At 39.1% G+C, this 15,266-nt stretch overlaps 1 long non-coding RNA gene across 1 annotated transcript; it reads left to right on the top strand.

Annotated features, from left to right (window-relative positions):
• Positions 1 to 865: 865 nt before the first annotated feature.
• On the top strand, positions 866 to 9,668 carry LOC120722082. Its single transcript, XR_005693342.1, has 3 exons — positions 866 to 991; positions 9,271 to 9,315; positions 9,497 to 9,668. It is a non-coding gene; the product is annotated as an uncharacterized LOC120722082 (long non-coding RNA).
• The last annotated feature ends 5,598 nt before the right edge of the window (positions 9,669 to 15,266 follow it).

The following is a 15,266-nucleotide window of genomic DNA, read 5'->3' as shown; positions in this document are numbered from 1 at the left end:
CAACAGGTGTTCTTGGAATACTGAAGTAGTTATGATATTAAATATTGGTTGTCCCATTAAATTCATTGAATCCTCCTCCCCACTCCTCCCCATTTCCATGATATTAGTGACCAATTATATAATTGGTCACAAATATCAGTGAAAATGGCATTAGCAATGCAGTCAAAATAATTCTGCACTTTTCGTCTAAAGGCAAATTCCATCCCCTTGAAATTTGTCCAAGAGTAGATCCAACAAACGTTTTTGGTGAGAATGAGGGCACTTTAAAAGTTTACCAAGCTTTGAAAGCACAGCCTGAATTAATGTCTCTAACCATCTTTCTGTATCAAACTCCTGCTCAGCAGAATCGTCCAAAAATTTCACAGGTGACAAAAACGTTTTGCCAGTGGTGGTGTGGACAGAACAGTTTTGATGTACAGGGGAGTTCTGGGAAGACCTCAGTGGTGATACTGCTACTGACTGTTCACACAGGTCCGTTACGTCCTCTACAAAACCTGCAAGCCGCTTAGCGGTGAAGCAATCCGGATAGCCTGAGGTAAGCTCTTCCCACTGCTTGTTCGAAAAACTACTGAACAAGTTATTCAAGAGGGATACCAAAGCATCTACTGTAGAATTATCCCGATTGGTCTGAACTGTTTCATCATTTGTCATTGTGTTACAGTTTGAGCTTGCCATTTCACTTTTTTGTTTTTTATGCCTAAAATGTTGTTTTGTGTTAAACTCCGTGTTTGAACGTTTAAAGCGCTGCTGTCCCGCTGTATGAATGCGTTTCAACTGAACAGCCAGGTCTATATAAGGTCGGTTTCTTTGTAACGTCACCAGTCAAAGGACTGGCCCGGCTCGTCATAACGAAAGGGGCGGGACAAATCTGTTGCTTAGCAACTGAAAAAAAGGCACACCGCGCTGAATGCTACATCCATCCTGCGACGGTACACCGCCTCCGCACCACCGTTTAAACATGAAGTGTGGATGTTAGAAGATCCCAAATATGGTGAGCTACTGGAAAATTACTCACGTTTTTGTTCTTGAGAGTGAGCGATAATAAGCGACATTTATTGAGAAATTACAGTAGTCTGTCTTCTCTTCATAGCTCTTTTCAAAACACGGTTACCTTTGGTTTGTTTGGCTCGCAGCTTAAAACGTAGTTTCAGTTTTTTCGCCTTCTGTGATTAATTCTGGTTTGCCTGCTTTATGGAGCTCAAACCAAGGCAAATTGAAGTATCAGTATTTAAATGTAAATAGACTCAAACTAGGAGTGGATCAAAGGGGGTCCTTTGAGGTGCCAAATCTCCACTGCTAACATTTTATGCATGTTTAGCTTAATTGTAGAAAAGGTGCTTGTAATAATGTTTGGGTGAATAGGTGAATGAGGCATGTTGTATAAAGCGCTTTTTAATGCACGAGCAAAATACAAAAACCCTATATAAAAAGCAGTCAGTTTACCATTTATGTATTTGTTCCATTGAACGCTTCTGTGAAAATCAATTTGATACTTGTTCAAATAAAAATTTGAATCGATTAGTTGTTTTCTCAACATTTATTAATCGACTATATGCAGAAAACTGTGACACTGTGGAACCCTTATTTTAAAGACCTCGTAGTTTGATAGTTTGCTCCCTGACCGTGGTTCTGCCAGAGGGTGCTTCCTGTTAAAAGTGAGTTGTTCCTTCCCACTGTATTGAGGTTTTTTCTTTTAATTGTAGACTTTCTACCTTACAATCTATACCACCTCGAGGAGAATGTTGTTGTGATTCAGCTCTGCATAAATACAATTAAATCGAATTAAGTGGGTTCAGCTAATTTGTGAAATAAATGTGAGTGACACGGTAAGTAATAGCCTGCATGTAACTCATTGTAGAGAGCAATATCGCCCCCTCCTGGTTCAACTTTTTTTTCTTTGCAGTAATCTTTCCATAATAATAATATATGCACTAACCTCATGCTTGCTGTTAACAATAGCCTAAAGACATAAAATCAAGTTTAGTTTTTTCTTTAAGTTTATGTTTTTTATGGTTGGCATTTATTTTGTTTCTTTTTAATAATTATATTGATTCTATTGATTGTTTGCCAAGCACTGAGGTCTCTGCTTAGACTGTGCTACTGGGATCACTGATTTAAAAATGAGGCAAAAGCACCAAAGTTGTGCTCAAAAACAGTACAGTGAGCTACAACCTGTTGCTGTGTAATTCTAACACACTTATTGTTTTTAAATACATACATGTTTAGTTTTTTTAAAGCTAATTGTAGTGGCAATTCCTTTACTTTTGAGAGATCAAACGTCCCACAACTTAAAGTCCACAAGCCACTGCTGCACTGAGGTAATATTTCGTACGCAGGCAAAAGAAGTCCATTGTCCAAACATTTTAGTTGAGAGTTTTGGTTTTGGTTTATTTATCCATCTTGGCAAGCAATAACAAGATCCTTCCTGCTGCTCTTCTCCTGCTCTGGTAAAAAAAAAAAACATAGGCCCACCCCATGCATGCTGGTCCTATACCAGTCTCTTTATTTATAGAAACAAAATGGCCCTACAGCTCTTACTGACTAATTAACAACATAACAACAACAAACAAATCATTTAAAACAAAATATTAACCGACAAATAAACCCCAAAATATAAGTAAAAAACAACAAACTTTAACTAATTTCAAAAAGAACAAATAGCTCCAACACTCCGGCCCCTAATTGTGCTACAATCACAATTACTTTAAAATCCCAAAAGGAGGAGCTATTCCCTTAAAAATCCTTAATTTTCATTGAGGATTTTCTTCACGATGAGGCTTCCAGTAACTAAATAAGTTTGTCACTGGCCTTTCCAAAACACTGGTCCTGTTTTTGTAGTCTCACAGAACGCACCAAGCCTTTTGCATCCTGGTTTACATTTAAGACTTTCGCCATCATCCATGATCCTCTTGGAGCTGTAGCGTCTGCAATTAAAACAACATCTCCAGGTATAAGACATCTTTTAGTCCTCATCCATTTTTGTCTTTCTTGCATCAGAGGTAGGTACTCAGAAAGCCATCTCTTCCAAAACAACTCTGCCATGTACTGTATCTGTTTCCACCTTTTCCTGACATGCAAATCACTTGGATGAAACAGTCCTGGTGGAAAAACTGGTTTATTTTTCAGCAACAACAAGTGATTGGGTGTGCTTCAAGATCATTTGAGTCATCTGAAACTTTAGTAATGGGTCTGTCGTTCATTATAGCTTCAACCTCACGAAAACTGTTTGGAGTCCTTCATCATCCATTTCTTTCTGACCTTCCGGATCATTCTTATTCGAACCTGCAGCAAGCAACTCTTTCCTCTTCTGTGCCAACAACACCAAGACCTCTTTTCTTTAAAAGCCAGGCTACAGAGATTTTAGTTTTGCCCAAGACGAGAAGTAGAGGAAAAAATAGCTGGTAGGATTTTGTAATTCCCTCACAATGGCATTCATTGTCAGGTCCCTTTTAACCTCTGGGTCATCTGCAGAAATTACACTGCACTCCACATCCAGTTTAGGCCATTCCTTTTCTGACTTATAGAGAAACTCTGGCCCTTTTATCCATCTTCTACATTTGAGGAAATCCCCAGCTCTCATGCCTCTGGGTGCGTCATCAGCAGGATTCTCCTTAGAAGAAACATCTCTCCACTGATTCACATCTGTTGCTTCTCGAATGACAGCAATTCTATTTGCAACAAAAGTATTGAATCTTCTGGTTTCATTGGAGATGTATTTCAGTACTGTTAGTACTATCAGTCCAAAAAACTGATTTTTCCAACCTGACCTGCAGCTCCTTTTGCAGAAGCCCTGTCCACACCCGAACTGCAAGAACTGCAGCCGTCAATTCCAACCTGGGAATTGTAGTTTGCTTGAGAGGAGCAACTCTAGCCTTTCCCAGGATAAAAGCAACATGCGTGACGTTATTCTTTTCCAACTTTAAATATGACACCGTTCCATACCCATCTTGACTTGCATCAGAAAAATGATGTGAAGTTGTTGCCTTATCTGGTCTTCCAAAGCAATTTGGTTTAATGCAACGTTCCACTTCGAACTTTGAAATCAGCTGGAGATCCTCCAGCCAATCACGCCACCGCTGGGAAAGAGAGTGGGGAACAACTTCATCCCACTTCAAATTTTCTCGACAAAGCTCTTGTAGCAACAGTTTAGCTGGCATACTGAAGGGAGACAAGATTCCCAAAGGATCATACAGTGAGCTGACCACAGACAAATGCCCCTTCTGGTTGTTGGACTGTCCTGCAGGGAGGTTCTGAACTGGAACTTGTCTGTTGCTATGCACCACTGTAAACCCAGTGCTCTCTCAACTGGAAGTTGATCTGTGTCCAAATCCAGATCCTTAATTTCCTTTGCTCTTCTTTCCTCTGGGATTGACATGAGCACTGTGCGACTGTTGCTGATCCATTTTGAAAGCTTAAATCCTCCTTTAGCACAGATATCTGTCAGTTTATTCACCATGTGCTTCTGCCTCCTCTTCTGAAGCAACAGATTTCAAACAATCATCCACATAAAAGTTTCTTTTGACTGTATCAACCACTTCAGCTGGAAACTGTTGTGCATTATCATCTGGCAGTTCTCTGTAGAGCATAATTTGCACAGCTTGGCGAAGATACAGCTCCAAACAAATGCACTTTCATCCTGCATTCCTGTGCAGACCTTGAAGTGTCACCATGTTGCCACCACAGGAAACGGAGAAAGTTGACATGTTTTTTCTGAGACTGCACTTGGTGAAACATGGAATCAATGTCCGCCATTAATGCAACAGGCTCTTGTCTAAATCTGATCAGAACCCCAACCAGCGAGTTTGTGAGATCAGGTCCCTGTAGAAGCTGACTGTTCAATGATGCTCCTTTGTAAGTTGTTCCACAGTCAAAATACAACTCTTAATTTGCCCTTTGTGGGATGATACACTCCATTGATGAGGGATGTACCACACCTTTCCATCATCTTTGTGGCAACTCATCTACAGGCAACAAACTCGGCAATATCCTTGTTCAAGCATGTTGTTTACACATTCAGTGTATTCATCCTTATAATGAGTATCCTTTTCAAATCTCCGTCTGAGACTCTGGAGACGCTGCTCCGCAACACAGAGGTATTTGGCAAACTGGAACCTTCTCTCCTGAAAGGCAATCAATGTGATAATGATTTCCAATAAGCTTATTGACCTACTAACAATATCCATGAAACAAAGATCCTCTCTAGACATTTCAGTCTGCTCCTCTGATGATCTTTCATTAAAATCATGATTGTACTGTTTAATCAAACATTTCTTCAAGACGCTCAACAGAAATCCTATGGCTGTTACAGCAGTGCAGTTGGTTTTATTTCCACTGTTACTTCCAGTGCGCGGGGACCATTTATGACCCAGCCAACTTTGGTTTTTACAGCATAAGGTCCACCCCCCACACTGTTATCACCTTCCATGGCTCCAAAACATTGGAAGGCATCAGTGCCTATCAGTAGCTCCACCTCTGCATTAAACGTTGTGAAGTTTTAACAGGTTTAAGATGAGGCCACTGATCGATGTCGCTTTGCTGGGGAATATTAACTGTAGAAACTGGCATAGTCTTTTGAGTCAACACATCTGGCAATGGCAATGAAATCATTTGCTTCCAAACCAGGACACTTCCAAACCAGACAGAACTTGTGTACTAACAATCCTATCTTGAACTCAGTGTTTTCAAAAAGATATTGGTCTTTTTACCTTTTACATTCAGTCTTTTTGCCAGAGTTTCTGTACAGAATGTACCTGAACTTCCAGGATCCAAAAACGCATAGGTTTGCACAATTTTATTGCTCTTTTGGCTCTTAACTTGAACTGGAACTATAGAAAAATTGCATCAACTTCATGACCAGCCCCAATATACCCACATGTGAGTGGTTGCAGTTGAAAAGTTGACATTAGAGTTTGTCCTCTGTTGAGTTTGTTCCGAAGACGCCCCTGGATCCTTTCGCTCTATATGAAGAACCCCTGGGTGTCTTTGGTGACACACATCACAATCCAAACGACTCCTACAGTCTTTGCTTGTGTGACCAACTTTTAAACAACCAAAACAAATTCCCCTTTCCTTGATAAAAGTCAACTTATCCTGATGCGTTTTAGCTTTAAACTGCTTACAATCTCTAGTAAATGATTGCTGTGTGAACAAAAACAAACAACTATGCAGAACGGCGGAAGTTGTTCTGCTTCCAGTTGATTGAGCTTTGATTCCTGGCACTGTACTGACATTAGTGGCAAAACTACTTCCTTTTCTCCTTTGCTTGGTAGAACTTGAAGCTTTTAAAGCTGCTTCCAGATTGTGAGTCTTGGATGTTGCCAAACACTGGATCTGATGCTACTTTTACCTGTTTTATTATAAAGGCAACCAGATCAGTGAATACTGCTCTGTAACCATTTTGTTCCTGCAGTTCATAGGCAACAACTCTCCATTTTTCCCTCAATTTGTATGGAAGCTTCATAACAACCATTCTCATATTTGAGGGCAAATCCAACTCCTTCATATAAACAACTTGCTGTGTTAGATTCGAACATCCTTGAAGAAAAAGAGAGAATGACTGTAGACCTTTCACATCCTCACTTTTAATAGGTACCCAACTCACAATCCTCTCCATATATGCAGAGGCAATTTTATTTTCGTTCCCAAAATGTTCTTCAAGAAGATCTTTGGCTGTGGAATAGCCCTGCTCAGGAGGTAATGTGCTGACAACTATGCACCAAATCCCTAGGCTGCCCCCTAGTGAACTGCTCTAATAAAACTGCAAACAATCGCTCCAGTTATCAGTTTTAGCTTCCACTCCATTTTCAAAGGCATTCATAAATGATCTGTACTGTAAAGGGTCTCCATCAAACACAGGGATGTTCTGGCGGGGAGGACAGAAGATAAATTTTGTTTTACAAGCAAAGTAGTGATGTCATTTGTTTTTGCATAATATTTACAATCTCCTTCGTGCAATTCCCAGTCAAAGTAGGAGACTGAGGCTGTGTTTGCTGCGTCACTTGAGCTGAATCATCAACCTGATGTTGGTTTGACTTTGTCTAGGTACGATTACTTGTGATTCAGATGCAGAATTTATACCAGAGTAATCTCTTGATGTTGGAACAAATGTATCGGCACAAGGATTTAAACTAGGCGCTTCTTGTACGTGCCCTCTTTCAAAATAAGAGTTCATTCCATCAGAATGCTCAGAGCTACAAACTGAATTTATTTTTAAGACACGAAGCTTTGCATTAGTGGCTGCCAGCTCTGTTTCCAAGGATAATGTCTCCTTTTTTTTCTCAGTTTTTCCTCTTGCGCTTCGATAGAATGTTTTTTCAATGCAGCGAGTCGCTCCATGAGCGCTGCCTTGTCAGCCGCAGCTTTAATGCATGCGGAAGATGTTGATGAAATTCGACTTTGCTGTGACAAGGTTTTTGAAGGTGGTTTTACACTTGAGATATTAGAGACACTGTCTTCAGGTTTTATTTCATCCAAACTTTCAACAGCTTTATCATTACGAACAGTATTGCTTTGTTCAGTATACGGCTCGCCCGCCTCCTGCAACCAAACCTTTACTTTGTCCATAAAAACAGAGAATGCTGTCACCTTCGACTGAAATGTGCACTTTGCCTTTTCACTTCATCTTCTGGCAGTGGCAAACTTAAAAAGGATTCTTGCAAAACGTTTGCATCTTGATAGCATTTAATAAACTTCCCAAATTCAGAAGACACTTCCTTAACGTTCTCATATGAGGTCATTAAAGCGGAAATTTTCCCCATGTACTTAGATGCTTGCTTACACATTGAACTGCGCTTTTCTTGGCATGTCTTTATATACAAATCCAAACCTTTTGGTGTAAATTTAACGCTTCTTTTCTTTGCTTGCATCTCAGTGTCATCCTCTCGTTTACTCTTAACATCCGACATTTTGATTGTCCTCTTGGATTATTTCAAACTTCATAAAGATGCACAGCACACTGAGAGTCCTATTCTAAAGTACAAACATGACATCCATTTACCTGCCTTTTGCAGCGGACAAACATTTCCACAGAGGGCGTTGGCATGTTTCAATTAGCGATCCAATTTGCTCCAATTTAGTACGGCAAAACTCAGTTCATCAGTCTTTGTAGTGAAATTATGTCTTTGGCTCCAATAGCTTCACCGTTTTCCTTTACGGCTTAAACAATATTATCACTCACCAGCTTTGACGAACGAGTGACATGTTGATCCAGGCCTCAACATCAAATCCGTCTGGATTACTCACCAGACGATCCAATATTTATTCGAGTTCGACGGTGATCCTTGAAATCCTTATATCCATTAATGAAGGATTATTCCTTTGTCCACGGGAAGGTTTTTACTTTGTGTAGTGGCAATTCCTTTACTTTTGAGAGATCAAACGTCCCACAACTTAAAGTCCACAAGCCACTGCTGCACTGAGGTAATATTTCGTACGCAGGCAAAAGAAGTCCATTGTCCAAACATTTTAGTTGAGAGTTTTGTTTGGTTTATTTATCCATCTTGGCAAGCAATAACAAGATCCTTCCTGCTGCTTCTCCTGCTCTGGTAAAAAACCATAGGCCCACCCCAATGCATGCTGGTCCTATACCAGTCTCTTTATTTATAGAAACAAAATGGCCCTACAGCTCTTACTGACTAATTTAACAACATAACAACAAACAAACAAATCATTTAAACAAAATATTAACCGACAAATAAACCCCAAAATATAAGTAAACTAACAACAAACTTTAACTAATTTCAAAAAGAACAAATAAAGAACAAATAGCTCCAAACAATTATATAATTTTTTTTGCAAAAGTGTCACCTAAACACCCAAATATACGTAATTCAAAACTTACTTTAATTATTACCCATTTGGCTGGTAACATGGACCCAGTCTGATGGATAGTTACTGAACAGATAGTCTTTCTTTAAAGGCTGCAGTCAAAGCAAATCATTGTAAAAACAAGACAAGTCAATAAAAAACAAGTAATAGCTATAATACTAAACTACAATAGAGAGAAAATCCAGTAAATTAATATATTATGTAAAAAAATATACAAATTTACCTCTAATTTAAAAAGACATTACAAGGGTACTAGTTCATTTTAATCTAAACATAATCTAAATTGACACTAAATCAGTTTAAATATTACAGCTGAAGGTGATTTTAATAAATGTACTGCTGCTTGACTTTGTTTTACTACTGCAGTATAATTTATCATGTACAAAAGCTCCAAATGTTGTTTCTCTGACTTAATGTTCTGATGACGTTTGTGTTATTTTGCAGGAAATAGTCAGGACCCAGATGAACCTGTGCTGGAATTCAGTGTGGGTGAGTAATATGAGCATTTATGAAGGCTGTCCATGACCCGTAATTAAATTTAGCGTCATTAGTCTTATTTTGTCTCTCAGTGCAGGTATGTAATGTGACAAAACCTCTAATGATCTGATATGTTTGGGATGGATGGCTGTGAATTATATAGTGAATTGTCTTATTTTGTCGCTCTGTGCAGGCTTTCTACTTACAGGGTGGTGGGTCTCAGAGGACAATTGCTGCCCCTGTTGAAGTGAACAACGTGTGGAGTGCAACTGGCTTTGTGGCATAGCTGGCTCTGGCCTTGGACTGTGTGTTTTTACTTTGTACCTAAATGGGACACTGGACTTTTAACTATTATTCATTGTGTTTATAAAACAATTTTAGAATTTATTGACTGTCATCTTTTTGCCCACAGCGGAGACGGTTGGTCAGACCTAGAATCTCTTTATGTGTTGTGTGTGTGTGTGTAACATCAGCAGGGTTTTGCATAAAAGAGTGTGAGCAGGTCAAAAGGTCAATTCATTTATTGTAGTTTTATGGCAGCACCTTCTAGTGGCCTTGAAGCAAACAGTCTCCTAACTAAGCCATGGCATCTCCGGTCTCCTACTTTTGTGTGCTGTGCTGGAGGAGCAGCATTGGATCTAGTGATACTGAGTAAGCTGATTAGGACCGGCCTGGAGAAATGTGGTTTGCATGAAGTATCAGGAGAAAAACAACCTTGTATTGTAAAATAATAATACACGAATAATAAATACTTTTCATGACATTCAGATTTCTGGACTCACGAGTTCATAGAACATTAATGTTACGAAACATTGAGATAAGTCTTAAAACTACATTGTATACTTATTATTTATTTACTTTAATCAGATTTGACTGGTATTTTTAAACATTAAGTTTTTGTTCCTTCAACTATTGTATTTAAGCTTATGACTCACTCACAGTATGTTTATATAACTGTCTAAAAAACAGTGAGGATGTGGCCGCAGTGGCTGAGAAGCAAGAAGTTTGCTTTTTCTTTTTTTTTCTTTTTTTTAAATTGGGAAGCATAAATGAACATACCAGAAAACCCTGCACGAAGGAGCCATATTTTTGTGTGTGCATAAGATGAAGCTTTAGTATTATTACACATATGATAATGGTGTTAGCATGCAACACACAAACTCAAGTGGTGTTGCCAAGATAGTTGCTGACTGGCAAGAAACTTCTAGAAGAAATCTGGTGACAGTCCAAAGCACAAATGAACATGTTTAATACTCGTGCAAGACCCTGTGGGAAGGTGCCAGATTGCTGTATTTTGTGTGAATCAGGAAAAGTGCACGGTGATGACTAAAGCTTTAAAACATCTCTCTCCTTATGTGTGCATATATGAGAAAGAAAATTCTGCCAAAGCAACTTTAGCTTCTTGCAAGCATCAGTACACAAAGGATGCTAACACAAAGCTAGCCAAGAACCAAGAGTGATTTTAAAGTTGAACGTATGCCGACCCCAGCAGCCAAAGGGAGCTCAGGGGAGAGCTTCTTGGGGTCCAGTGGTGTCCTGAAGAAACGACATGAGCTCTTCCTCCTGTAGGCCCACCCCAGCAGTAGGTGCTGTCTGTCTCATTCCGAGTTAACTGCTACTCCTCTACATCTAACGAGCCAGTTGAGGAGGTTCAGGCATCTGACAAGGGTGCCTCTTGAGCGCCTCCTGGGTGAGATGTTCCAGGCATGTCCCACCAGGACAGACAGGACACACCCAGGACATGTTGGGGAGATCACAGCACTCAGCAGATAATGCCTCAGTGGTGCAACCATGTAGAGTACAGTCCTCTATTGTGAACAGACGTGTTGGCCAATCTGTCTGCGTTTATAAATTAGACAACAGTTATTTGCAGATCTTCATCAATCTGCCTGAGAGTGATTGCAGTCGGTCTGAGTTGGACTGCAACTGTTTTGAGTCAGGTTGCCTCCAAGGAGGCAGTTTATTATTTTCCTTTCCTAGTTGGAGAGATGGCTGTTGTTTTGTTTTTACTGTAGTGTGCTGGGCCATTAATGGCTCAGGGGCTGCAGCGTATCCGCGCCAACACCTAAGGCCAACGTGGAATCACCGGTCAGACTAACATAAAGAAAAAATCTGTTAAATTACACATTTGTATTCATTAAGTCACAGACAATGAAAACAAGCAGAAATCAAGATGTAATATTTTTATAATTTTATTGATGTTAAATTAAAGTCCCAGCTTAGTTATGTTGTCAGTGCAAGTCACTTCAATCTGTATAGCACCAAAGGAAACAATGGTGTTTTCAAGGTGCTTCACACTGTAAGGTAACAACTTACAGTATTAAAAAGAAAACCCCAAAAGAACAAACCCCTCTGAGCAAGCACGAGGCGACAGTGGGAAGGAAAAACTCCCTTTTAAGAGGAAGAAACCTTCGACAGAACCAGGCTCAGGGCGGGGGGCCATCTGCCGCGACCATTCCTGGGGATTTCAAAAATGACTTGATCTGATCTAAATGTAAAACTAGCTAATTTAAAGTGTCCAGTGAGTTTTAGAAAATATCTTGCTGTTGATATCACGATGTCACTATAAAGGGGAAACTTTGTTTCCTCCCTTAAACCTCCCAAAAAATGCACGCACCGCTGAGAAGCACTTAGATATGCAACTTGGTTCTGGGAATATCTTTCTTTTGAAAGTTTTAACAATATCTTCATCAAGATCTTGGACGTTTAATTGCCAGGATGTCACAATAACCTCTGCATGCTTCCATCTTTTACAGAGGGATTTGTAAACCCTCTTGCTGAGTTTCTTGAACTTCTCTGGGGGGATTTTGTCGTATTCTGCCCTGATTTCAGTCCAGATTTTCATGGTAAGCCGGTTGGAGATAGCTTCAGCATTTTCAATGCTGAAGACTGTGTCTGATTTTTTTGCAACCCGGGAAATCAGTCCTTCCACAAAGATTTCCACTGAAAGTCTGCATCTTTCTTTCTTTCATATGATTCCAGTCTATCGAGAATTGTTACTGCCAACAGGTGTTCTTGGAATACTGAAAGTAGTTATGATATTAAATATGGTTGTCCCATTAAATTCATTGAATCCTCCTCCCCACTCCTCCCCATTTTCAATGATATTTGTGACCAATTATATAATTGGTCACAAATATCAGTGAAAATGGCATAGCAATGCCAGTCAAATAATTCTGCACTTTTTCGGTCTAAATGCAAATCCATCCCCTTGAATTTGTCCAAGAGTAGATCCAACAAACGTTTTTGGTGAGAATGAGGGCACTTTAAAAGTTTACCAAGCTTTGAAAGCACAGCCTGAATTAATGTCTCTAACCATCTTTCTGTATCAAACTCCTGCTCAGCAGAATCGTCCAAAAATTTCACAGGTGACAAAACGTTTTGCCAGTGGTGGTTTGGACAGAACAGTTTTGATGTACAGGGGAGTTCTGGGAAGGACCTCAGTGGTGATACTGCTTACTGACTGTTCACACAGGTCCGTTACGTCCTCTACAAAACCTGCAAGCCGCTTAGCGGGTGAAGCAATCCGGATAGCCTGAGGTAAGCTCTTCCACTGCTTGTTCGAAAAACTACTGAACAAGTTATTCAAGAGAGGGATACCAAAGCATCTACTGTAGAATTATCCCGATTGGTCTGAACTGTTTCATCATTTGTCATTGTGTTACAGTTTGAGCTTGCCATTCACTTTTTTTGTTTTTATGCCTAAAATGTTGTTTTGTGTTAAACTCCCGGTTTGAACGTTTTAAAGCGCTGCTGTCCCGCTGTATGAATGCGTTTCAACTGAACAGCCAGGTCTATATATAAGGTCGGTTTCTTTGTAAACGGTCACCAGTCAAAGGACTGGCCCGGCTCGTCATAACGAAAGGGGCGGGACAAATCTGTTGCTTAGCAACTGAAAAAAAGGCACACCGCGCTGAATGCTACATCCGTCCTGCGACGGTACACCGCCTCCGCACCACCGTTTAAACATGAAGTGTGGATGTTAGAAGATCCCAAATATGGTGAGCTACTGGAAAATTACTCACGTTTTTTGTTCTTGAGAGTGAGCGATAATAAGCGACATTTTATTGAGAAATTACAGTAGTCTAGTCTGTTTCTCTTCATAGCTCTTTTCAAAACACGGTTACCTTTGGTTTGTTTGGCTCGCAGCTTAAAACGTAGTTTCAGTGTTTTTTCGCCTTCTGTGATTAATTCTGGTTTGCCTGCTTTATGGAGCTCAAACCAAGGCAAAATTGAAGTATCAGTATTTAAATGTAAATAGACTCAAACTAGGAGTGGATCAAAGGGGGGTCCTTTCAGGTGCCAAATCTCCACTGCTAACATTTTATGCATGTTTAGCTTAATTGTAGAAAAGGTGCTTGTAATAATGTTTGGGTGAATAGGTGAATGAGGCATGTTGTATAAAGCGCTTTTTAATGCAGAGCAAAATACAAAAACCCTATATAAAAGCGTCAGTTACCATTATGTATTTGTTCCATTGAAAGCTTCTGTGAAAATCAATTTGATACTTGTTCAAATAAAAAATTTGAATCGATTAGTTGTTTTCTCAACATTTATTAATCGACTATATGCAGAAAACCGTGACAACTGTGGAAACCCTTATTTTAAAGACCTCGTAGTTTGATAGTTTGCTCCCTGAACCGTGGTCTGCAGAGGGTGCTTCCTGTTAAAAGTGAGTTGTTCCTTCCCACTGTATTGAGGTTTTTTTCTTTTTAATTGTTAGACTTTCTACCCTTACAATCTATAACCACCTCGAGGAGAATGTGTTGTGATTCAGCTCTGCATAAATACAATTAAATCGAATTAAGTGGTTCAGCTCATTGTGAAATAAATGTGAGTGACACGGTAAGTAATAGCCTGCAATGTAACTCATTGTAAGAAGAGCAATATCGCCCCCTCCGGGTTCAACTTTTTTTTCTTTGCAGTAATCTTTCCAATAATAATACATATGCACTAACCTCATGCTTGCTGTTAACAATAGCCATAAAATCAAGTTTAGTTTTTTCTTTAAGTTTATGTTTTTTATATGGTTGGCATTTATTTTGTTTCTTTTTAATAATTATATTGATTCTATTGATTGTTTGCCAAGCACTGAGGTCTCTGCTTAGACTGTGCTACTGGGATCACTGATTTAAAAATGAGGCAAAAGCACCAAAGTTGTGCTCAAAAACAGTACAGTGAGCTACAACCTGTTGCTGTAGTAATTCTAACACACTTATTGTTTTTAAATACATACATGTTTAGTTTTTTTAAACCTAATTATATAGTTTTTTTGGCAAAAGTGTCACCTAAACACCCAAATATACGTAATTCAAAACTTACTTTAATTATTACCCTTTTGGCTGGTAACATGGACCCAGTCTGATGGATAGTTACTGAACAGATAGTCTTTTCTTTAAAGGCTGCAGTCAAAGCAAATCATTGTAAAAACAAGACAAGTCAATAAAAAACAAGTAATAGCTATATAAAACTACAATAGAGAGAAAATCCAGTAAATATAATTTATTATGTAAAAAAATATACAAATATTTACCTCTAATTTAAAAAGACATTACAAGGGTACTAGTTTCATTTGAATCTAAACATAATCTAAATTGACAAAATCAGTTTAAATATTACAGCTGAAGGTGATTTTAATAAATGTACTGCTGCTTGACTTTGTTTTACTACTGCAGTATAATTTATCATGTACAAAAGCTCCAAATGTTGTTTCTCTGACTTAATGTTCTGATGACGTTTGTGTTATTTTGCAGGAAATAGTCAGGACCCAGATGAACCTGTGCTGGAATTCAGTGTGGGTGAGTAATATGAGCATTTATGGCTGTCCATGACCCGTAATTAAATTTAGCGTCATTAGTCTTATTTTGTCTCTCAGTGCAGGTATGTAATGTGACAAAACCTCTAATGATCTGATATGTTTGGGATGGATGGGCTGTGAATTATATAGTGAATTGTCTTATTTT

The sequence above is a fragment of the Simochromis diagramma genome, unplaced genomic scaffold (genome assembly GCF_900408965.1).
Source record: "Simochromis diagramma unplaced genomic scaffold, fSimDia1.1 OVJJ01000123.1, whole genome shotgun sequence".
Classification (NCBI taxonomy): Eukaryota; Metazoa; Chordata; class Actinopteri; order Cichliformes; family Cichlidae; genus Simochromis; species Simochromis diagramma.
This window is presented reverse-complemented; position numbering and strand designations above follow the sequence as displayed.